The sequence below is a fragment of the Salmo salar genome, chromosome 12 (assembly GCF_965601325.2).
Source record: "Salmo salar chromosome 12, fSalSal1, whole genome shotgun sequence".
In the NCBI taxonomy this organism is placed as follows: Eukaryota; Metazoa; Chordata; class Actinopteri; order Salmoniformes; family Salmonidae; genus Salmo; species Salmo salar.
The window spans coordinates 51339099-51364566 of record NC_138302.1 but is presented as its reverse complement, the minus strand read 5'-3'; the positions used below and the strand labels follow the sequence as shown (position 1 = coordinate 51364566).

At 40.4% G+C, this 25468-nt stretch overlaps 1 protein-coding gene across 3 annotated transcripts in view; it reads right to left on the bottom strand.

The window, feature by feature from the left end:
* zgc:123305 (SMP2 and LNS2 domain-containing protein) overlaps window positions 1-25237 on the bottom strand; it is a 58342-nt gene extending 33105 nt beyond the window's left edge. Inside the window, exon 1 of one of the 3 annotated variants that reach the window (XM_014132086.3) lies at window positions 24998-25237. The gene's annotated coding sequence lies outside the window, so the exon portion shown is untranslated. Of the gene's footprint in view, window positions 1-1889; window positions 2111-2179; window positions 2310-24997 lie in introns of those variants that run through there. The other 2 variants (XM_014132084.3, XM_014132085.3) reach the window with 2 other exon arrangements.
* Window positions 25238-25468: the final 231 nt, after the last annotated feature.

Below are 25468 nucleotides of genomic sequence, written 5' to 3'. Positions count from 1 at the left end.
GCTGGTTTGCAAAAGAGCAGAAAAACAAAAACAAATATGGAGCTGAGGTAAGTAGGTGGTTGGTTGGATGGGCTATTTACAGATGGGCTGTGAACAGCTGCAGCGATCGGTAAGCTGCTCTGACAGCTGATGCTTAAAGTTCGTGAGCGAGGTATAAGTCTCCAGCTTCAGTGATTTTTGCAATCAGTTCCAGTCATTGGCAGCAGAGAACTGGAAGGAAAGGCGGCCAAAGGAGGTGTTGGCTTTGGGGATGATCAGTGAAATATACCTGCTGGAGCGCGTGCTACGGGTGGTGTCAGAATGGTGAATGGTGTCGTCTGCGTAGAGGTGGATCAAAGAATCACCCGCAGCAAGTGACATCATTGATATATACAGAGAAAAGAGTCGGCCCGAGAATTGAATCCTGTGGCACCCCAATAGAGGCTGCCAGAGGAACAGACAACAGGCCCTCCGATTTGACACACTGAACTCTATCTGAGAAGTAGTTGGTGAACCAGGCGAGGCAGTCATTAGAGAAACCAAGGTTGTTGAGTCTGCCGATAAGAATAAAGTGATTGAGAGAGTCAAAAGCCTTGGCCAGGTCGATGAAGACGGCTGCACAGTACTGTCTTCTATCGATGGCGGTTATGATATCGTTTAGGACCTTGAGCGTGGCTGAGGTGCACCCGTGACCAGCTCAGAAACCGGATTGCATAGTGGAGAAGGTACAGTGGGATTCGAAATGGTCAGTGATCTGTTTGTTCACTTGGCTTTCCAAGACTTTAGAAAGGCAGGATGGATATAGGTCTGTAACAGTTTGGGTCTAGAGTGTCTCCCCCTTTGAAGAGGGGGATGACCACGGCTGCTTTCCAATCTTTAGGAATCTCAGATGATACGAAAGAGGTTGAACAGACTAGTAATAGGCGTTGCAACAATGGCAGCGGATAATTTTAAGAAGAGAGGATCCAGATTGTCTAGCCCAGCTGATTTGTAGGAATCCAGATTTTGCAGCTCTATTAGAACAATCAGCTGTCTGGATTTTGGTTAAGGAGAACCAGGGGCGGGGGCTTGGGCCAGTTGCTGCGGGGGGTGCAGAGCTGTTGGCCGGGGTTGGGGTAGCCAGGTGGAAAGCATGGCCAGCCGTAGAGAAATACTTATTGAAATTGTGTATTTTTTTAAAGGGGCATGCTTATTTAAGGTGGTGAGGAAAGCACTTTTAAAGAACAACCAGGCATTCTATACTGACTGGATGAGGTCAATATCCTTCCAGGATACCAGGGCCAGGTCGATTAGAAAGGCCTGCTCGCCTTTGTGCTACATCATTGGTTAGAAGCCACCTACTCACAGTGTGTACCTCTGACGTATGTGCTACTAGCATGCATCTGACGTGGACCAAGAAAATAAAGACCATCATGCATGACATGACCTGTAAAAAAGGTGGAGGTGGCATTTGCCAGGATAAAAGTACGGAAATGTATACACTCACTACGTTAAGTCGCTCTGGATAAGAGAGTCTGCTAAATGACTAATATGTACATTTAATGCCAAAATCCTCGCTCCTTGCAACAATGACTTTGCGATAGTTTATTACATTTAGAGATGGGCCAAAATTCGAACAAACCATTGTTTGGATCAAACAAACGACTAAAATGCCCATATTCAGTATTTTGATTAGATTAATTCGTGTTCAGGGGTTTTTAATAGAAGTTACCTTGAAAACACTACGCAATTTACTTGGGACACTGTTCCAATAAGACGCTACTTCGACTGTTGAACCATTTCAAGCCAGACTTGAACACTGACGCCAGTCAATCGGTTTGTCACATTGTTTCATCGAAACAAACGCGCAGTTCCAAGTTATGATGACCCAACACCCTGTATGTTCAAAACAGCTTACGTTCCGTACTTACCTATAGTTTTCAAACCAAGTGCGTAGCTAAAAGCAGTTGGTGGTGGGTTAGCAGCTAGCCAGCAATCATAGTTGTCAGGGAATTAATATTCTGGACATCAACAACACGATCAACCAAACTCCCCGTCCCTTGCGACGTGGCTGGCTGACATAGCTACTATTAGGTTCGCTTCACAAAAATAAACATATTAACAATATAAAAGTAAGATTATTTCGCACATCATCTTTCTATCCATTTACATGTAATGTTTAATTAACGACACAGTAACGATTATGTTTATTTGATCTTACCTACAAACGGAGTTTCCACAAAATGATGCTTCCTACTTCAGGCGCGTGCGCACACTATTTTCAATGGAAGAACATGCAAGTCAGCGTTTGAGTGATACACTGAAAGTAGCCGGAAGTCGACAAATAAAATCGAGGGAGAGGAGGTACGTATGCACCAGGAGTCGGAAGTTGGCCAAATTGCCAACAGCCTGCCAAATTTGATGGTGGCGGGAAAGATGGCGGAAGCGGAAGCTCAAGCGGAATGTGAATCTAATTGCGGTAGAATCAAGGACAATTAGTGTATTGTCAAAAATTATTCATGAAGAATCAATTTGAGCTATCCAAACTGGTGGAGAAAGTGATGGGTAACGTGAAGGCTGTGAGGATCACGACAGGTCGGCTTGATTTGATTTGTTGTACTTCTGCGGATCAGAAGGAACTAGTGTTTTATTTTAATAACAACAAATCAATACAGGAAGTACATGTGGGAACACAAGTATATATGAATAATATACAATGGACAATTGGGCTAGGGGGTACAATATCACATTACATAAGGACTTCAAGGTACATACATACACTTATAATTCTAACAGCTTTTTTGTTAGTAGAGTATTTAATTGTCTTAAAATACAGTTCAATGTCTTTTTGTAAGGTAAGAAAATTTGTTTGTTTTTTTTGTTTGTAAATTTACATTTGTGAATATGAAATTTGGCCAAAAGAATAATGAAATTAATTACATAAAATTTTTTCAACTTATTTATATCGTAGGTAAAGAATCCAAGCAGTACATCTCTCCACAATAGTGTAAGATCTTCATAAATGTGTTCAATTATAAATCTACTGATGTCTTGCCACAGTTTTCTTACATGAATACAATGCCAAAAAAGATGCAACACTGTTTCTGGGTGGTCATTACAAAAGGAGCAATTTGAGTTGATGTTTTCCTTAAACTTCTTTATATAGTGGTTGGCAGGATAATATTTAGGAATAATTTTAAAGGAAATGTACTTAATTTTGTTAACAAGTAGGTATGTGTGTGGCAACATCCAAACTTTTTTCCAACAGATCTTATCAATAAATCCACTCCAATAAGGCATGACATAAGGTATAGGCACAACAGCCTGCTGAAACAAGGTTCGTATCGCTCTGTTGTTGAATGGACCAAAAGAGAAAAAATCTTTCCTACTGATGAGTCAACAGGGTCAATGGAAGGTAGGCTCTGAGGGTCAGGTCTTGACACGTTCCTGAATAATAAAGCAACACCTGAGGGAATGGCATCTAAAACAATTGCAAAATCTTTATGTGTTACAGGGACCTTGTAAAGTGATAAGAATTCCTTATAACTAAGTAAAAGACCCTCTGCATTTACCAGTTGGCTCACAAATAGGATATTATTTCAGAACCAATATTCTAAAAACCAAAGAAGTATTTTTATACAATATATCCTGATTATTCCATATATAATATCTGTGTGGAGAAAAATTATGCTTATAAATTAAGGACCATGACAAGAGAACCTGCTGATGAAAAGCAGAAAGTTTCACTGGAACTTTGTCAATATTATAATTGCAAACCAACATGAAGTTAAGGCCACCAAAAGTAGAGAAGACATGATGAGGAATAAAATTCCACATAGAAGTGGGTCTTCTTAAGAAATGTTTTATCCAATTGATCTTAAAAGTATTATTTAAGGTAGTAAAGTCCAGAAAATTCAGCCCACCATTCTCATAAGTGTTCATTACAACAGTTTGTAACGGGTACGGTTTCTCCACAGAAAGTTGAAAAGCATCTGGTCTATCTCCTTGCTTATTTTACTGTCAAGATATCAAGATAGAGCGCCGTATGTTAGTCTAGAGCTACCTTCAGCCTTGGTTATTAGGACTCTTCATTTTAAAGATAAGGCCCTCTGTAGCCATTGATTTAGCTTCTTCTGGGTTTTAGTAAGCCTCTAGACTTCTGATCCTTTGTAATGGTTATGCCTAAATATGTTCTTCTTTTACTGGAATACCATAATATGAAGGTGTCACACAATCTTTGACAGCCATGAGCTCACATTTATTAATGTTAAGATATAGACCAGACGCTTTGGAAAAGGATTGTATAACATTGATCGATATGGGAATTTCGTTAGCATATTAAAGAAAAAGTGTAGTATCGTCAGCCAGCTGGCTTATAATAATTTCTTTACCAGCTATGGAAATACCTTGTACAGGACTATTATTTAAAGAATTTGTAAGAAGTTGGGTGATTAATAAAAACAGGTACGGAGAGATAGGACAACCTTTCCTAATAAGGAACTTGTGTTGCTTCTCACCCGATTTGCTAAGTTTGACGTGTCATGTGTGTGTGTCTCTTCGGAACAGGCAGTGGTGGAAAAAGTACCCAATCGTCATACTTGAGTAAAAGTAAAGATACCTTAATAGAGAACGATAAAAGTAAAAGTCACCCTGTAAAATTCTACTTGAGTAAAAGTATTTTGTTTAAAATATACTTTCGTATCAAAAGTAAATGTAATTACTAAAATATACTTAACTATCAATAAGTATTCCTTATATTAAGCTAACCAGACGGCACCATTTTCTTGTTTTTTTTATTTACGAATAGCCAGAGGCACACCAACATAATTTACAAACGAAGCATGTGTGTTTAGTGAGTAAGCCAGATCAGAAGCAATATGGATGACCAGGGATGTTCTGTTGATAAGTGTGTGAATGGGACCACTTTCCTGTCCTGCTTAGCATTCAAAATGTAACGAGTACTTTTGGGTGTCAAGGAAAATGTATGGAGTAAAAAGTATATTATTGTCTTTAGGAATGTAGTAAATTAAAAGTTGTCAAAAATATAAATTGTAAAGTACAGATACCCCCAAAAAAACCTGAGTATAAATACTTTAAAGTACTACTTAAGTACTTTACATCACTGGGAACAGGGCACCCCTCAAGGGGGTAATATGGCGTCTAGTGGGAAGTCGATGGTGAAGAGATGAAAAATATTCCGGGAGTGATTGATGCACATTGGATGAATTGTGGTGAATTATGAAAAAGTGAAGAATTCATCTGTTCTTTTGTTTTTTTGATATGGAGTCTCTCCATATTCAAGTGCAGTTGGGGTATATAAACTACAGAGTCAGAGCATGATCACTGTAAAGCTTTTGGTCATGTTTCAAGTGTTGGCAGAAGGGAGAAACCAGCATGTCCAAGTTGTGGACAAGATTATATCATGTGTTCTAAAAGTTATGAAAATGTGACATGTTGCAATTGTGGTGGGAACCAGGAAGCCACGTCTTTTGAATGCCTGACAAGGGTGAAAGAAAATGAGGTGGCCAAAGTTAGGCAGCAGCTGTTAAAAGAGTTGAGAGTATGAATGGTGCTCTTGAAGAGTTCATGGTGGTGGATAGGCCTTCACTGCAGGCTGCAAGGGTTACAGATCACTGTGAGGTACAGTTACCCGCTACCTCTTATAGCCACAGCGACTGAGTCAATGCACGGGGCGTGCTTCTTTACCAAACTAGATCTCAGGAGCGCTTACAACCTGGTGCGTATCCGGGAGGGAGACGAGTGGAAGACGGTGTTCAGTACTACCTCAGGGATTTATGAGTACCTCGTCATGCCGTACGGGTTGATGAATGCTCCATCAGTCTTCCAAGCCTTTGTAGACAAGATTTTCAGGGACCTGCACGGGCAGGGTGTAGTGGTGTATATTGATGACATTCTGATATACTCCGCTACACGCGCCGAGCATGTGTCCCTGGTGCGCAGGGTGCTTGGTCGACTGTTGGAGCATGACCTGTACGTCAAGGCTGAGAAATGCCTGTTCTTCTAACAGTCCGTCTCCTTCGGAGAGTGACCGCATTTCAGCGGTGCGTAATTGGCCGACTCTCACCACGGTAAAGGAGGTGCAGCGGTTTCTAGGGTTTAAAATGTAACTCGGTGTTCTTACATTGTGTATAGGTGTCTTTCATAAGAACTCCAACCCAGGATGCCACAGACAAGGGGGTCCAGATTCAGATCACCCGTTACCTGAAAGGGGCCTCCGATCGTGAAGACGGAACAAGGTGGCGCAGACGGGAGAGGGATCCGCTGCATTGAGGGTCAGCATTAAGTCTCGGACCACCTATCTAAAAGCCAGCCTCTATCCCCAAGCCACAAAACGAATCTAACAGTTGAACCCTGGGCTGACTACTGCACCCTACCACACACGTACCATTTATTTATATTCTGTACAAACTTAAATCACTTAGGTCAACCGGACCAATGCAATAGTTATGTTTTTATTGTATTTTATTTCACCTTTATTTAACCAGTTAGGCCAGTTGAGAACAAGTTCTCATTTACAACTGCGACCTGGCCAAGATAAAGCAAAGCAGTGCGACAAAAACAACATCACAGAGTTACACATGGGAATAAACAAACATACAGTCAATAACGCAAAAGAAAAATATACAGTGTGTGCAAATGTAGTAAGAGTAGGGAGGTAAGGCAATAAATAGGCCATAGTGGCAAAATAATTACAATTTAGCATTAACACTGGAGTGATTGATGTGCAAATAGAGATACTGGGGTGCAAAAGAGCAAAAAATAAATAACAATATGGGGATGAGGTAGTTGGGTGGACTATTTACAGATGGGCTGTGCACAGGTGCAATGATCGGTAAGCTGCTCTGACAGCTGATGCTTAAAGTTAGAGAGGGAGATATGTCTCCAACTTCAGTGATTTTTGCAATTCGTTCCAGTCATTGGCAGCAGAGGACTGGAAGGAAAGGCGGCCAAATGAGGTGTTGGCTTTGAGGATAACCAGTGAAATATACCTGCTGGAACGCGTGCTACGGGTGGGTGTTGCTATGGTGACCAGTGAGCTGAGATAAGGCGGAGCTTTATCTAGCAAAGACTTATAGATGACCTGGAGCCAGTGGGTTTGGAGATGAATATGTAGCGAGGACCAGTCAACGCATACAGGTCGCAGTGGTGGGTAGTATATGGGGCTTTGGTGACAAAACGGATGGCACTGTGATAGACTGCATCCAATTTGCTGAGTAGAGTGTTGGAGGCTATTTTGTAAATGACATCGCCGAAGTCAAGAATTGGTAGGATAGTCAGTTTTACGAGGGTATGTTTGGCAGCATGAGTGAAGGAGGCTTTGTTGCGAAATAGGAAGCCAATTCTAGATTTAATTTTGGATTGGAGATGCTTAATGTGAGTCTGGAAGGAGAGTTTACAGTCTAGCCAGACACCTAGGTATTTATAGTTGTCCATATATTCTAAGTCGGAACCGTCCAGAGTAGTGATGCTAGTCGGGTGGGCAGGTGCGGGCAGCGATCAGTTGAAGAGCATGCATTTTGTTTTACTAGCATTTAAGAGCAGTTGGAGGCCACGGAAGGAATGTTGAATGGTGTTGAAGCTCGTTTGGAGGTTTGTTAACACGGTGTCAGAAGAAGGGCCAGATGTATACAGAATGGTGTCGTCTGCGTAGAGGTGGATCGAAGAATCACCCGCAGCAAGAGCGACATCATTGATATATACAGAGAAAAGAGTCGGCCTTTAGAATTGAACCCTGTGGTACCCCCATAGAAACTGCCAGAGGTCCGAACAGGCCCTCCGATTTGACACACTGAACTCTATCTGAGAAGTAGTTGGTGAACCAGGCGAGGCAGTCATTAGAGAAACCAAGGCTGTTGAGTCTGCCGATAAGAATACGGTGATTGACAGAGTTGAAAGCCTTGGCCAGGTCGATGAAGACTGCTGCACAGTACTGTCTTTTATCGATGGTGGTTATGATATCGTTTGGGACCTTGAGCATGGCTGAGGTGCACCCATGAGCAGCTCGGAAACCAGATTGCATAGTGGAGAAGGTACGGTGGGATTCGAAATGGTCAGTGATCTGTTTGTTCACTTGGCTTTCGAAGACTTTAGAAAGGCAGGATGGATATAGGTCTGTAACAGTTTGGGTCTAGAGTGTAAATATACAAAATGTTAAATAAGACTCAATTAAATTAGGTACAAAAGATAGGTACAAAATGTCACCTAACATATATTTTCATTATAATTCTATGCTGCTAATACAAACCGTATCCATACTATATGCCTGTAGACTATTTTAGTTGTATCTTATTTTCTTTGATCTGCATGTTTCTTTTGTACCTCATTTAATTGAGTCTTATTTAACGTTTTTTTTTGTATATTTACAATGTTGATTAATATGTCACTTTTGTTGCCCTTTTCACTGTGTGAGAAGCCTGTAAATAAATAATATTTGATTTGACAAAATGTATTTTTTGTCACTTGTTGATCCAGGACTACCCTTCATTATCTGATATATTTTAGACACACAATCATTTAGAGTACTTGTAAATACACACCGTTTTTCAAATGGACATGGCATCCAATGTATCTTAAATATATAAAAATAAGTGACGAATGGGAGTAGGCACTTCTCTGGCTTGATGCTGAAAAAGCATTTGCCTCGGACTGGCAGCTGTAGTGTCGCAGGTCGGGAGAAGGGCGGGTTGGCTGCGTAAGGAAAGCGGCATGTGAACGGCAGGAGCACCACTTCCGCTTGACAAAGCAGCGGGTGCCCCGTGAATGAGGCAATGGGCAAAAAATCTGATCAATGGAAACAGGATGCACCTGAGCTCAATTTCGAGTCTCATAGCAAAGGGTCTGAATACTTATGTAAATAAGGTATTTCGGTTTTAAAATTTTATTAATGTGCAAAAAATTCTAAAAACCTGTTTTCACGTCGTTATTATGGGGTATTGTGTGTAGATTGCTGAGGATTTTTATTTATTTAGTCAATTTTTGAATAAGGCTGTAACGTATAACAAAATGTGGAAAAAGTCAAGGGGTGTGAATACTTTCCGAAGGCACTATATATTGTCGCAAGTAGGATATTTCACTTATTTTTGTCAGCAATTTGCACATGTAGGTCTATGTAATTTGATAAAGATATTTTACATTTTTAAATAGTCATCCACCCAAAACAGTAAACTATTTTGAAGCTATTTTGAAAGGCAAGAAGATTAATACGTTACAATTATATATTTTACTTTATAAGGACTGAATGCTAAGCTAAGGCTACCAAGCTTGCTAGGACAGAACAGATACAACTTCAATTAGCACTGAAGTGTGAAGTGAGAGGTGTCAAAGCCTTTGAGGCCAAAAATGTCAGGAGAGTCTCACAGTCTACCCCACCTAAATCCAGAGGCCTTTGAAGCCACCTCGCGCTATTCAGAGAGAATCCCCTAGCATTTTCTACAATGAATCTCCCTCCCTCTTCTCCCAAGTGGGTGTGACACCTACTACCATTGCCTGCTGCATTGCTGCTTGGATTCCACCTGGCGATCTGTTCACCATCTGCCCTGGCCTGTCTCCCCCTGTCTGGTACAGGTACCCCGCCACACTCCCCCCTCTCTCCCTAGCTTTCGCTTGCCTCCAGCACACACTCACTGTTGGGGCGAGTGACTCTGAACAATGGCTAGCCCCAAGTCATTATATTTTTTTTATTGTGCTTTATGCTATTTGCCTCATGACTCCTGCGTGCTTTGTTGACTATAAACTTGTTGCTTGTTTACCCAACCGTGGGACAGACTGTTTGTTCCCACACTCGGGACTCTGACTCTCTATTGGTTACACGGACTCTTGGCCCCCCATCCTAATCTAACCACCTCTGGATGTGTCACTGCAACCTTAAAGGTCCTCAATGATGTCACCATTGCCCTAGATTCTAAGCAATGTTGTGCTGCTATTTTTATTGACTTAGCCAAAGCTTTTGATATGGTAGACCATTCCGTTCTTGTGGGCTGGCTAAGGACTATTGGTGTCTCTGAGGGGTCTTTGGCCTGGTTTGCTAACTACCTCTCTCCAAGAGTGCAGTGTATAAAGTCAGAACATCTGCTGTCTCAGCCACTGCCTGTCACCAAGGGAGTAGCCCAAGCTCGATCCTAGGCCCCAAGCTCTACTCAATTTACATCAACAACATAGCTCAGGCAGTAGAAAGCTCACTCATCCATTTATATGCAGATGATACAGTCTCATACTCAGCTGGCCCCTACCCGGATTTTGTGTTAAACAGGCTACAACAAAGCTTTCTTAGTGTCCAACAAGCTTTCTTTGCCCTTAACCTTGTTCTGAACACCTCCAAAACAAAGGTCATGTGGTTTGGTAAGAAGAATGACCCTCTCCCCACAGGTGTGATTACTACTTCTGAGGGTTAGAGCTTGAGGTAGTCACCTCATACAAGTACTTGGGAGGATGGCTAGATGGTACACTGTTCTTCTCTCAGCATGTATCAAAGCTGCAGGCTAAGGTAAATTCTAGATTTGGTTTCCTCTATCGTAATCGCTCCTCTTTCACCCCAACTGCCAAACTAACCCTGATTCAGATAGCCATCCTACCCATGCTAGATTACGGAGATGTAATTTATAGATCGGCAGGTAAGGGTGCTCCCGAGCGGCTAGATGTTTTTTACCATTCAGCCATCAGATTTGCCACCAATGTTCCTTATAGGACACATCACTGCACTATATACTCCTCTGTAGACTGGTCGTCTCTGTATACCCGTCGGAAGACCCACTGGTTGATGCTTATTTATAAAACCCTCTTAAACCTCACTCCCCCCTATCTGAGATATCTACTGCAGCCCTCATCCTCCACATACAACACCCGTTCTGCCAGTCACATTCTGTTAGAGGTCCCCACACACATCCCTGGGTCGGTCCTCTTTTCAGTTCGCTGCAGCTACCGACTGGAACGAGCTGCAATAAACACTCAAACTGGACAGCTTTATCTCCATTTCTTAATTCAAAGACTCAATCATGAACACTCTTACTGACAGTTGTGACTGCTTCATGTGATGTATTGTTGTCTCTACCTTCTTGCCGTTTGTGCTGTTGTCTGTGCCCAATAATGTTTGTACCATGTTTTGTGGTGCTACCATGTTGTGTTGCTACCATGCTGTGTTCTTATGTGTTGCTGCAATGCTATGTTGTCTTAGGTCTATCTTTATGTAGTGTTGTGGTGTCTCGCTTGTCGTGATGTGTGTTTTGTCCTATTTTTTAATTTTTTTAGAGAGATTCTTTTAATCCCTCGTCCCCGCAGGAGGCCTTTTGGTAGGCTGTCATAGTAAATAAGAATTTGTTCTTAACTGACTTGCCTAGTTAAATAAAGGTTAAATAAAATTAAATAACATAAAAAATTAAGAATCGATTTAAGTTTAGATTGAGTATTTGGATGCTGCCAGAGCCAGTTTACCTCTGAAAATAACACAAGGTCTTCGGACCTTGAGGAGTAACATTAGGCTCCTTAAGAGTACATCTTGGGCTAGGCCATAGCAAGGTATCTGCTTTAGTTTTCAAGATGATCCATCTCCGCCAAGGGAAGAGCTGTTTTTTACATATTGTGTATATTTATTTTTTTCTCAACACATTTCCTTTTGTTGGCAGTGTCAATATTTGCCATTTTTTTCTAAATACTTTATGTTTCGCTAGCTAGACAGGAAAACGCCTCTAAGTACTAAATTGTAAACCAATCAAAACTCATGTACTATCCATGGCACTATCTCTGCTGATCATGTCTGTGAATCACTTTATTCATATCTAAGGTGGTAGATAGATAGCAATAGAGGGCGGGAGGAAGTGAGATGATGCGAAAGCGTAAGAATGGCGCTGTTAAGATCATAGATTTGTCTCCTGAGTATAGACCTTAGTTCAAGCTGTACATACCTACATCTCCTGATTACAAACCAAGTAATATGACTTGTACTGTAGGTCTTCATGCTCTCTTGAGAACCTTGACAATCTTGAAATGGAGTCAGACGGCAGTGAAGAGCGCTCTGAGGTTGAGCCAGTCCAGGATGAAGTGGGCCTACTTGCGGCGACAGGTGTAGTGGAGACTTCCAATGTTTGCCCTGAGAATCCTACCAGAAAGGATTTGGGACCGGTAGGAGTGAGATGTTTGGAAAGAATGGATTCCTGCTTTTTGGCTGACCCATACATTGTGTCAGGCTGGGTAAAGGACAAACTGGCAATGGTTACATCTGTGAACATTTCGAGAAGTGGAATTGCTTAGATTTTTTTGTGTATCCGCCTCCCAGAGGAAGCAGGCGCTTCGAGTCACGTGGCTCGGGGCTCAACCTATGGTGTGCTTTACTCTCCTGAGCAGTGCGCCGATGAAAGTGGTGATCAGTGGGGTAGCGTTGAGTATGTATGGGGGATACAACCATTCCAACTCTGTAGATTTTGCTGTGAAGAGACAGAATCATTAGATCATTTGTTTTGGTATTTAGCTTATTATCGGTCGCAGGTTCAGGAATGCAAATGTTCTAACTCTGCAAATAGCACTGTTGGGTGATTTTAAAAAGTCAGTCAATTTATCAATAATATCAAATTTGGACTCATCAGACCAAAGGACAGATTTCAACTGGTCTAATGTCCATTGCTTGTGTTTCTTGGCCCAAGCAAGTCTCTTATTATTATTGGTGTCCTTCAGTAGTGGTTTCTTAGCAGCAATTCGACCATGAATGCCTGATTCACGCAGTCTCCTCTGAACAGTTGATGTTGAGATGTGTCTGTTACTTGAACTCCGTGAAGCATTTATTTGGGCTGCAATCCGAGGTGCAGTTAATTGCCGATTTCTGAGGTTGGTAACTATAATGAACTTATCCTCTGCAGCAGAGGTAACTCTGGGTCTTCCTTTCCTGTGGCGGTCCTCATGAGAGCCAGTTTCATCATAGCACTTGATGGTTTTTGCGATTGCACTTGAAGAAACTTTCAAAGTTCTTGATATTTTCCAGATTGACTGACCTTCATGTCTTAAAGTAATGATGGACTGTCATTTATCTTTGCTTATTTGAGCTGTTGTTCTATATACCACCCCTACATTGTCACAACACACCTGATTGGCTCAAATGCATTAAGAAGAAAATAAATTCCACAAATTAACTTTTAACAAGCCACACCTGTTAATTCAAATGCATTCCATGTGATTACCTCATGAAGCTGGTTGAGAGAATGCAAAGGGTGGCTACTTTGAAGAATCTCAAATATAAATATACTTATATTTAACACTTTATGGTAACTACATGATTCCATTGGTGTCATTTCATAGTGTTGATGTCTTAACTATTATTCTACAATGTAGAAAATAGTAAAAATAAAGAAAAACCATGGAATGAGTTGGTGTGTCCAAACTTTTGACTGGTACTGTATTTGTTTTTTGCAATTCGTATGATATGTTACGAATCCAATTTGTACTATATGTAAAAAATGTGTTGTGCTTAAGATCCTGGAGTGCATCTTTAAGTACCGGTACTTTAGTTTACACCACTGCTGATCGCATCCCAACCCACCATATTTCAGCCTGCACAAACCCTGTGATATGTTAGCCAACTGAAAACCGATCTCCTCATTGACACAACTCTGCTTAGATCGCCATTGTTTCGTTTACTAGTTTAGCGAGCTGGCTAATGCTGTCGCTACTGGCAAGTACTGAGCTAGCTAGCAATATTTAGCTATTAATGTTAATTATAAACTGTGTGGTTCGAGCCCTGAATGCTGATTGGTTGACTGCCGCGGTATATCAGACCGTATACCACGGGTATGACAACTTTTATTTTTACTGCTCTTATTATATTGGTAACCAGTTTATTTACCCCTGGGGTTTGTGGTATATTGTCAATACCACGGCTTAGTGCTGTGTCCAGGCACTCCATGTTGTGTCGTGGGAATATACCACACCCCCTCGGGCATTATTGCTTAATTAAGTATACATACCTTCTTAATCATATAATTTAAAGCCGTTCTCCAATTTTCTTTTCAGTACTGACGTTTTGGCCCTGGCAATTCTATTGACATCGATTACGGTTAACTTCGGCAACTCCTGAAGGCACAGAGAGAAAACCTCCACGCACTGAACGATGACTTCCGGATGCGCCTGAAATAGTGGGTACTGTTTACTAAAAACGGACGTAATGTTCTACAACGAACCTATAAAGGGATGGAGTCTGATACCCAGGCCAAAGACAAGCTTTTGTTTCAAATGGCATCAAATGGCATCAATGGGTTCACAAACGGTTCACATAAATGGTTTAACAATTTAAACTATTTTCTTAAACAGTGTATTTGACAATGGGTAAATTGTTTCAACCATCAATTAAAAACATTTGTAGACACATTAATAAACAGTTCTGGTTAAAATTGAGAGATAATAATTTTTGCTTGTCAAATTGTAAGCTTGGTTGAATAATGGTTTATAAATGCACTTAAAATGGTCATGTGTCACGTCCTGACCAGTAAAAGGGGTTATTTGTCATTGTAGTTTGGTCAGGGCGTGGCAGGGGGTGTTTGTTTTGTGTGTTTCGGTGTTTTTGGTTTATGTTCCATATTTTCTATTTCTATGTTGGGTTTTTGGTAATGACCTCCAATTAGAGGCAGCTGGTTGTCGTCTCTAATTGGAGGCCATATTTAGTTGGGTTTGTTTTCACTTGTGTTTTGTGGGTGGTTATTTTCTGTATAGCCTGTGTGCCTTATGGAACTGTTTCGTCGTTTTGTTATTTTTGTTTAAGTGTTCACGTTACTTCAAATAAATTAAGTATGAGCACTTTACCCGCTGCGCCTTGGTCCTACGCTTATGACATCATGAGACAAACTCTTATTCCATCATGTAACCTTGCACTGTTTGAAGAACATTCTCACTTTTGGATGTGATGCATTGGTGCAATTATTTATTTATCCCAGGAATTAAGGCATGTCAAGGAATTAAGGCTTAATGTCTGCCAATCTGCGCAACATCCTCGGAATAAAGATGACCTCGAATGTGTTCCTTTGTAAAAAATGCGGTCGAGAAGGTCAGTGTGCAAAATCCAGACAGGATAGATTGCCACGAAATAAAAAAAAGTGGTAGTGTACTGTCCTCTCAGACAAAAACGTCAAGACAGGAGAGAGAATTCTGCTGTACGATTTAGCATAGGAAGTTAGCTATCTAGCTAGCATTTGCCAGCTAGCCAAGTGTCTAGCTAGATAGCTAACAAACGTAGCTAGCTAGGTAGCACACGTCAGCTGCTGTTTTTGTTACTATTTACCATAGCACATTCTACAGAATAGACTTTCCATGCAATCTTTTCCATGTTTTCTAGTTTTCTACTTTGACTAGCAAGCTAAGTTACCTACCCTAAAGCTGGTAAATAGCTATGCTATGGTCGCTACTCGTTAGCTAACTACTGTAGCGAGCTAGCTGGGCTCACCTTTGTGTTAAGCTAGCCACAATAACGGTTCTTCTTCTTTATGATTTGGTTGGCGGATCGCCATGCCTCACTCGGCCGGCTCCCACACCTCGGCTGGCTCGTCGGGCTCCCGCGCCTCGGCCGTCTCATCGGGCTCACCCAGGTGGGACGCCGGTTGGCACCCCTGGGCGGGGGGTCATTCACATCTGCTCCCGCTCCCCCTTTCTGGTGTTTGAGGTCGCCAGGCTGCTTATCATTACGCATACCTGTCACCATCGTTCCGCGCATCAGGGCTTCATCGGACTCCATCACGTTATTAATTACCTCCCCTATATCTGTCACTTCCTCAGTTTCTTTCCTGAGTCAGCATTAATGTCGTTATGTGTCTTTTGTCCAGACGCTGTTTGTGTTTTGTTTCCTGTCTGTTTATTCATTAAATATTCACTTCCTGTACTTGCTTCTCGTCTCCCAGCGTCTGTCCTTACAAGTATAAGGTAACATAGTGTCTAATGCTAATTTGTCATACATTCTTCTCCTCTACCACAGATTTCCACAAGGTCTCAGACTCCAGGATGGGAAAATGCTTTCAAGAAAGAAACATATGAAGATAGAGTTGTTGATTTCCATTATTACTTGTAACGTAAAAAAAATATATATATATTTTTCAACTTAGCTATCTAGGCTACTCACCATTCTATAGGCTACAGATTTGAATCACCACTAGAGTAGTTATTTCTGTTATTTGTTTAATGTAATTAATCAAATTATTAATCTAACAATAAAAATCCTTATTATTTTGTAAGAAATGTAAGGACTTTTTGCGCGTTAAAGTTGACTAAAGTAGAAGCTAATGTTTGTAGGTATTTTCACTTGGTAATTAGTAGTAGGCCTAAATCCTGTGTAACACCTAGTAACTAGATTGTAATATCTGCATAAATACATGTACTCTGTGGTGTACTAGTGTGTTTCTTTCTCACTTGGATGGCGCTTTCAGAAGCTGATGATTAGATTGTCAAGATGGGAAACATACTAGTACAAGTAAGTACCCCTCAATATGCACTAAATCCTGTGTAACAACTAGTAGTAATTACATTGTACTTAGGCAAACATTACATGTACTATGCTTTGAAATAGTGTCTTATTCCTCATCTGGGATGACACTCATATTAGATCAGTTTTCATAAACTCAACCAAGTTAACCCAGATGGTACGCTTTATTTTGTGGGGTCAAACTATATCAGGAGGGCTTGCTCGGAACATTTGAAAATGGATTTAAAAGAACTGATTTTAGCATTAAAAGACTCCAGTACCATTGTTGGACCGCGGGTGTGAAAGATTCAGCAGACTGCTGACATTACACATCTGGCTAAAAGACTACTGTAGCTCTGCTGGAGTCACTTTTATAGATAACTTTGGCACCTTCTGGAAACAGAAGATACTCTACAGGAATGACGGAGTCCATCCAAATCATCTTGGCTCCTGGACTCTGTCCACGCATTTCAAGGCTGCGTTGAAACAATGACTGGTCAATGATCCAAGACCAGCTTGGTTAATCACTACCATTGTGACAATGAGTCGTCATAATGCTGCATCAAATGTACATGATCCTAGGGGCATTGGCAAACACAATGTAAGTAATTTAATTTATGTACCCCTAATTGCACCGAATTCTTCTGTTTATCCTACAACTATTGTATGCAGTAATCATGAGCCTATGAACCAGAGTTACACTGTTAGCACTGAGGCAGTGTGCCCTAGTAGGAAAACCACTTTCAGCTCCAATGTAAATAACATGAGTAAGTCTACCTCTGATAAGCTTCCCAGTAAAGTACTAAAAACAATCAAGCAACCCAGAAAAGTGATAAGAATAGCCCATATTAACATATGTAGCCTAAGAAACAAGGTCCATGAAATCTATAACTTGCTTGAAACAGATGACATTCCTATTCTGACTATATCTGAAACTCACTTAGATAATACCTTTGATGATATAGTGGTAGCAATACATGGTTATAACATCTACTGAAAAGACAGAAATGCCAACAAGGACGGTGTTGCGGTCTATATTCAGAACCACGTTCCAGTAAAGCTTAGAGATTATCTAATGTTAAATACTGTTGAAGTAATATGGCTACAGGTTCATCTGACTCACCTAAAGCGCATCCTTGTGGGAAGCTGCTATAGACCACCAAATGCTAAAAGTCACAATCTGGATAATATGTGTGAAATGCATGTGATATCAACAGCGAAGTATATTTTCTGGGTGATTTAAATATTGACTAGCTATCATCAAGCTGCCCACTCAAGGAAAAACTTCAAACTGTAACCAGTGCCTGCAACCTGGTTCAGGTTGTCAGTCAACCTACCAGGGTAGTTACAAACAGCACAGGAATGAAATCATCAACATGTATTGATCACATCTTTACTAATGCTGCAGAAATGTGCTTTAAAGCAGTATCCAAATCGATAAGATGTAGTGATCACAATATAGCCATATTTAGGAAAACCAAAGTTCCAAAGGCTGGGCCTAATATAGTGTATAAGAGGTCATACAATAAGTTTTGTAGTGATTCATATGTTGAGGATGTAAAGAATATTTGGTGGTCTGTGGTGTGTAATGAGGAGCAACCAGAAGCTGCACTTCACACATTTATGAAATTGCTTATTTCAGTTACTAATAAGCACTCACCCATTAAGAAAATTACTGTAAAAACTGTTAAATCTCCTTGGATTGATGAGGAATTGAAAAATTGTATGGTTGAGAGGGATGAGGTGAAAGGTATGGCAAATAAGTCTGGCAGCCCAACTGGCAAACGTACTGCAAATTAAGAAATTGTGACTAAACTAAATAAAAATAAACTATATTGTGAAACAAAGATCAATTATATAAAGAATGATAGTAAAAAGCTTTGGGGCACCTTAAAAGTGAATTTTTTGCAAAAAAAACCCCAACTCGGCGCCATCATTCATTAAATCAGATGGCTCATTCATCACAAAGCCCACTGATATTGCCAACTACTTGAATTAAGTTTGGCAAGATAAGCAAACTTAGGGATGACATGCCAGCAACAAACGCTGACACTACACTTCCAAGTATATTGGACCAAATTATGAAAGACAAGAATTGTACTTTTTAATTCCGTAAAGTCAGTGTGGAAGAGGTGAAAAAAGTATTGTTGTCCATCGACAATGAAAAGCCAGCGAGGTCTGACAATCTGGATGGAAAATTACTGAGGATAATAGCAGACGATATTGCCACTCCTATTCGCCACATCTTCAATATAAGCCTACTAGAAAGTGTGTGCCCTCAGGCCTGGAGGGAAGCTAAATTCATTCCGCTACCCAAGAATAGTAAAGCCCCCTTTACTGGCTCAAATAGCCGACCAATCAACCTGTTACCAACCCTTAGTAAACTTCAAACAATTGTTTGACCAGATACAATGTTATTTCATAGTAAACAAATTGACAACAGACTTTCAGCAGGCTTATAGGGAAGGACACTCAACAAGCACAGCACTTACACAAATGACTAATGATTGGCTGAGAGAATTTGATGATAAAATGACTGTGGGGGCTGTCTTGTTAGACTTCAGTGCAGCTTTTGACATTATCAATCATAGTCTGCTGCTGGAAAAACGTGTGTGTTATGGCTTTACACCCCCTATAATGTGGATAAGGAGTTACTTGTCTAACAGAACACAGGTGTTCTTTAATGGAAGCCTATCAAACATTATCCAGAATCAGGAATTCCCCAGGGTTGCTGTTTAGGCCCCTTGCTTTTTTCCATTTTTACTAATGACATGCCACTGACTTTGAGTAAAGCCAGAGTGTCTATGTGTGCGGATGACTCAACACTATATATGTCAGCTACTACAGCGACTGAAATGACTGCAACACTTAACAAAGAGCTGCAGTTAGTTTCAAAGTGGGTGGCAAGGAATAAGTTAGCCCTAAATATTTCTAACACTAAAAGCATTGTATTTGGGACAAAACATTCACTAAACCCTAAACCTCAACTAAATCTTGTAATAAATCATGTGGAAATTGAGCATGTTGAGATGACTAAACTGCTTGGAGTAACCCTAGATTGTAAACTGTTATGGTCAAAACATATTGATACAGTAGTAGCTAAGATAGGGAGAAGTCTGTCCATAATAAAGCAATGCTCTGCCTTCTTAACATTATCAACAAGGCAGGTCCTACAGGCCCTAGTTTTGTCGCATCTTGATTACTGTTCAGTCGTGTGGTCAGGTGCCACTAAAAAGGACTTAGGAAAATTGCAATTGGCTCAGAACAGGGCAGCACGGCTGGCCCTTGGATGTACACAGAGAGCTACTATTAATAATATGCATGTCAATCTCTCCAGGCTGAAAGTGGAGGAGAGATTGACTTCATCACTACTTGTATTTATGAGAGGTATTGACATGTTGAATGCACCAAGCTGTCTGTCTAAACTACTGGCACACAGCTCGGACACCCATGCATACCCCACAAGACATGCCACAAGAGGTCTCTTCACAGTCCCCAAGTCCAGAACAGACTATGGGAGGCACACAGTACTACATAGAGACATGACAACATGGAACTCTATTCCACATCAAGTAACTGATGCAAGCAGTTCAATTAGTTTTAAAAAACAGAAGAAAAAAGACCCTTATGGAACAGCGGAGACTGTGAAGCAACACAAACATAGGCACAGAAACATGCATACACACAATAACATACACACACACAGATTTAGTACTGTAGATATGTGGTAGTGGTGGAGTAGGGGCCTGAGGGCACAGTGTGTTGTGAAATCTGTGAATGTATTGTAATGTTTTTTTAAATTGTATAAACTGCCTTAACTTTGCTGGAGCCCAGCTAATGGGGATCCATAATAAATGCACATTTCTGGACTACAACAGTGTAAGATTGTGCCCTCAACGGCAATTGATATACAGTACCAGTCAAAGTTTGGACACACCGATCAAGGCATAAGGCGAGATCCAGATACAGGAGGCAGATGGTTGGAGTCTTATAATGTTTAATAATCCAAAGGGGTAGTCAAGAGAATGGTCGTGGACAGGCAAAAAGGTCAAAAACAGATCAGAGTCCAGGAGGTACAGAGTGGCAGACAGGCTCGTGGTCAAGGCAGGCAGAATGGTCAGGCGGGTACAGAGTCCAGAAACAGGCAAGGGTCAAAACCGGGAGGACTAGAAAAAGGAGAATATCAAAAGGAGTACGAGAAAAACACACTGGTTGACTTGACTAAACATACAAGACGAACTGGCACAGAGAGACAAGAAACACAGGGATAAATACACTGGGGAAAATAAACGACACCTGGAGGGGGTGGAGACAATCAAAGGAACAGGTGAAACAGATCAGGGCGTGACACACACCTACTCATTCAAGGGTTTTTCTTTATTTGTACTATTTTCTAGATTGTAGAATAATAGTGAAGACTATGAAAAAAACTATGAAATAACACACATAGAATCATGTAGTAACCAAAAAAGTATTAAACAAATCAAAATATATTTTAGATTTTAGATTCTTCAAAGTAGCCATCCTTTGCACACGCTTGGCATTCTCTCAACAAGCTTCACCTGGAATGCTTTTCCAACAGTCTTGAAGGAGTCCCCACATATGCTGAGCACTTGTTGGCTGCTTATCCTTCACTCTCATCCCAAACCATCTCAATTGGGTTGAGGTCGGGTGCTTTTGGAAGCCAGGTCATCTGATGCAGCACTCCATCACTCTCCTTCTTGGTCAAATCACCCTTTCACAGACTGGATGTGTGTTGGGTCATTGTCTTGTTGATAAACAAATGATAGTCCCACTAAGCGCAAAGCAGATGGAATAGTGTATCGCTGCAGAATGCTGTGGGTAACTATGCTGATTAATTGTGCCTTGAATTCTCAATAAATCACTGACAGTGTCACCAGCAAAGTACCCCCACACCATCACATCTCCTCCTCCATGCTTCACAGTGGGAACTAGACATGCAGAGATCATCCGTTCACCTACCCTGTGTCTCACAAAGACACGGTGGTTGGAACCAAAAATCTCAAATGTGGACTCATCAGACCAAAGGACAGATTTTCACCGGTCTAATGTCCATGGTTCATGTTTCTTGGCCCAAGCAAGACCATTCTTCTTATTGGTGTCCTTTGGTAGTGGTTTCTTTGCAACAATTAGACCATGACGGCCTGATTCACACAGTCTCCTCTGAACAGTTGATGTTGAGATGTATCTGTTACTTGAACTCTGTGAAGCATTTATTTGGGCTGCAATTTCTGAGGCTGGTAACTCTAATGAACTTATCCTCTGCAGCAGAGGTAACTTTGGGTCTTCTTTTCCTTTGGCGGTCCTCATAAGAGCCAGTTTCATCATAGTGCTTGATGGTTTTTGCGACTGCACTTGAAGAATTTTTCAAAGTTCTTGAAATTTTCCAGATAGACTGACCTTCATGTCTTAAAGTAATGATGGACTGTCGTTTACATGATTCCATATGTGTTATTTCATAGTTTTGATGTCTTCACTATTATTCTACAATGTATAAAATAGTATAAATAAAGAAAAGCCCTTGAATGAGTAGGTGTGTCCAAACCTTTGACTGGTACTGTATACTGATCAAAAATATAAACGCAACATGTGAAGTGTTGGACCGATGTTTCATGAGCTGAAATAAAAGATCCCTGAAATGTTCCATATACACAAAAATATTATTTCTCTCAAATTGTGTGCACAAATTTGTTTACATCCCTGTTAGTGAGCATTTCTCCTTTGTTAAGATTATCCACCCACCTGACAGGTGTGGCATATCAAGAAGCTGAATAAACAGCATGATCATTACACAGGTGCACCTTGTGCTGGGGGCAATAAAAGGCCACTCTAAAATGTGCAGTTTTGTCACACAACACAATGCCACAGATGTCTCAAGTTTTGAAGGAGCGTGCAATTGGCATGCTGACTGCAGGAATGTCCACCAGAGCTGTTGCCAGATAATGTCATGTTTATTTTTCTACCATAGCCTCCTCCAATGTCATTTTAGAGAACTTGGCAGTACGTCCAACCAGCCTCACAACTGCAGACCACGTGTAACCATGCCAGCCCAGCAGTTTAATGAAGTAGCCTACAAGTTGCTGCAGTTCCTTCTCACCAACTACACCATGCAGCCATCACCTGTTTTTGGTTTACCCATGCACACGTGACCAAATACATGACTGAAACAGGAACCAACTTTGCCATTATTCTAAAAGCTACAGGGGAGACAAATGAAAGTGATCTTTAACAAATTAATTGTACACCTGTTATGTTTGAAGTTTGTGAGTGTGTGATTTATAGATTTAATTTATTTAGACATTTAGAAAGAAAAACTTATGAACAGTAGCAGGTATGTTGACACTGCCATGTTGATCTGAGCCAATGACATCGATCACGTGACACCGTTCGTGACACTGGAAAAGGTACCCAATTGTCATTCTTGAGTAAAAGTAAAGATACTTTAATAGAAAATGACTCAAGTAAAAGTGAAAGTCACCCAGTAAAATACTACTTGAGTAAAAGTCTAAAAGTATTTGGTTTTAAATATACTTAAGTATCAAAAGTACATGTAATTGCTAAAATATACTTAAGTATCAAAAGTAAAAATATAAATAATTTCTAATTCCTTATATAGCAAACCAGACGGCATCATTGATTTTTTTTTTTACGGAAAGCCATGGGCATGCTCCGACATAATTTACCAACGAAGCATGTGTTTAGTGAGTCTACCAGATCAGAGGCAGTAGGGATGACCATTGATGTTCTCTTGATAAGTGTGTGAATTAGGCAATTGTCCTGTTGTGCTAAGCATTCAAAATGTAACGAGTACTTTGGGGTGTCAGGGAAAATGTATGCAGTAAAAAGTACATCATTTCTTTAGGAATGTAGTGAAGTAAATGTTGTCAAAAACATAAACAGTAAAGATAAGTTGAGATACCCCAAAAAATGACTTAAGTAGTACTTTCAAGTATTTTTACTTACATACTTGAAACCACTGAAGAATCAAAAGTGCATTGAAGCCAAATTAATTTAGTTAACTTCTACGGGATCAGTCCCTGGACATAGACATATCTGATATCGGCAGAAAGCTTAAATTCTTGTTAATCTAACTGCACCTTCCAATTTACAGTAGCTATTACAGTGAAAGAATACCATGCTATTGTTTGAGGAGTGCACAATTATGAACTTGAAAATGTATTAATAAACCAATTAGGCACATTTGGGAAGTATTGATACAACATTTTGAACCGATATGCAATGGTTCATTGGATCAGTCTAAAACTTAGCACATACACTGCTGCCATCTAGTTGCCAAAATCTAAATTGTGCCTGGGCTGGAATAATACATTATGGCCTTTCTCTTGCATTTCAAAGATGACAGTAAAAAATAAATTTTAAAAACGTACATTTTTTTTCTTTGTATTATCTTTTACCAGATGGAATGTGTTATATTCTCTTACATTAATTTAAGATTTACACAAACTTCAAAGTGTTTCCTTTCAAATGTTATCAATAATATGCATATCCTTGCTTCAGGTCCTGAGCTACAGGCAGTTAGATTTGCATATGTCATTTTAGGCATTATTTTAGGCTTTTTTTTTTTAAAGGGTCCAATAGTTCTTAAGATGGCGTCTCATGGAGACGTAACGTGCATTTTGAGCTACTCCAGGAAGTGACATTGCAGGCTAGCTCATTGCTGCCCCCTCTCATTGAGTAACTAAGTTGAAGCCCGACTGGGGTACTGAAGGCTGCCATTAGCAACTACATTTTGATAATATGTTCAAGGACATACATCTGGTGTATTAGAATACATTATTGGTACCATGATTGTCTTCTAAACATGTATGTATTTACACGAAGATTGACCACGAAGATTACAATATTTCCATTCACTTTAATGGATAGGGGATCCTGTTTTCGGCTAACGATGCTTGCAGTATCGCAATCGGCCTTGAACTTCTGTGACTTCAATAAGAGGGGGACATTCGTTCTCCTCTGGGTTGTTGTCATTCAATGAGAGACGACTCGTTTTCATGCACCTTTTTTTTCACTTGAGAAATACACCAAAAATTGAGACCTCCTTAGCAAAAACGTCAAAATGAATTACAGATGTGTTTCTTGATGTTTCTTAGATTAATTCAGACTATTTTTGAGGAGGTGTATACTAGCTATTTTGTTGCTACGTGCCGCAAGAGGGACAAACAGTACTGTTGCCTCTTTTTTTGTTTTCTAGTTCTGCTAGGAGCCAATGGAACCTAGTATGCGGGCGGGCGCCTTTAGCCTAACTACTCAACACACCCAATGCGTGCAGTGTGCACCCATCCATGAAAATCGAGATAAGAGTAATTATCTGGGGCAAATGTAATTTGCATGCAGTAGTAGTTTAAGGAGTTTTGGAGAGGGTCAATGGTCTTTATTTAAACTATCTAATTTCTTACATGGGATAGATTCATTTATCAAATGAAAAACAATATATTGCAGAAATCAGAATACTCAAAGTTGAAATCGCAATTATAGCGCTGTAACGTTATAAATCAGAAAACTATAATTATTACTGTAGTTTATCATACAAAAAGGCTTTTAATAACTTACTCTGGCCACCAGAGGGCATCCTTCGCTTGTATACAGCCCATGCAATGACTCAATGGGGCTCCAGTTTGCTCTTCACAGTCGTCGTATAAAGCAAGGTATAAGAGTTTTCATTATTGTCATTCCAGGCAGACATTTATACCCATTGCATGTAAGCATAAAAATGGGTATAAAATAAATGGAATAACTTTCGCTGCTGTTGTTTGACTTCTTATAAGAAATTTTACTGGAACTGGAATGAAAATGTGATGTTGACAAAAGTGTTCACAAAAGTGCAAAAAATTATTTAGCTCCTCCCTCTCAAATATTGTAGATCCGTTTTATAGTGTGATTGACCAATTAAAGGCAATGTTCCAGCGGTCGTGGAGACTGCATTCACAGTAAAGGCTACATATATCGGCCCAATCGGAAATTACCTTTAAATGTGAGTCGCTGGACCCGAGTTTGAGTCCCAGTCGGGGCTACCCCCTGAAT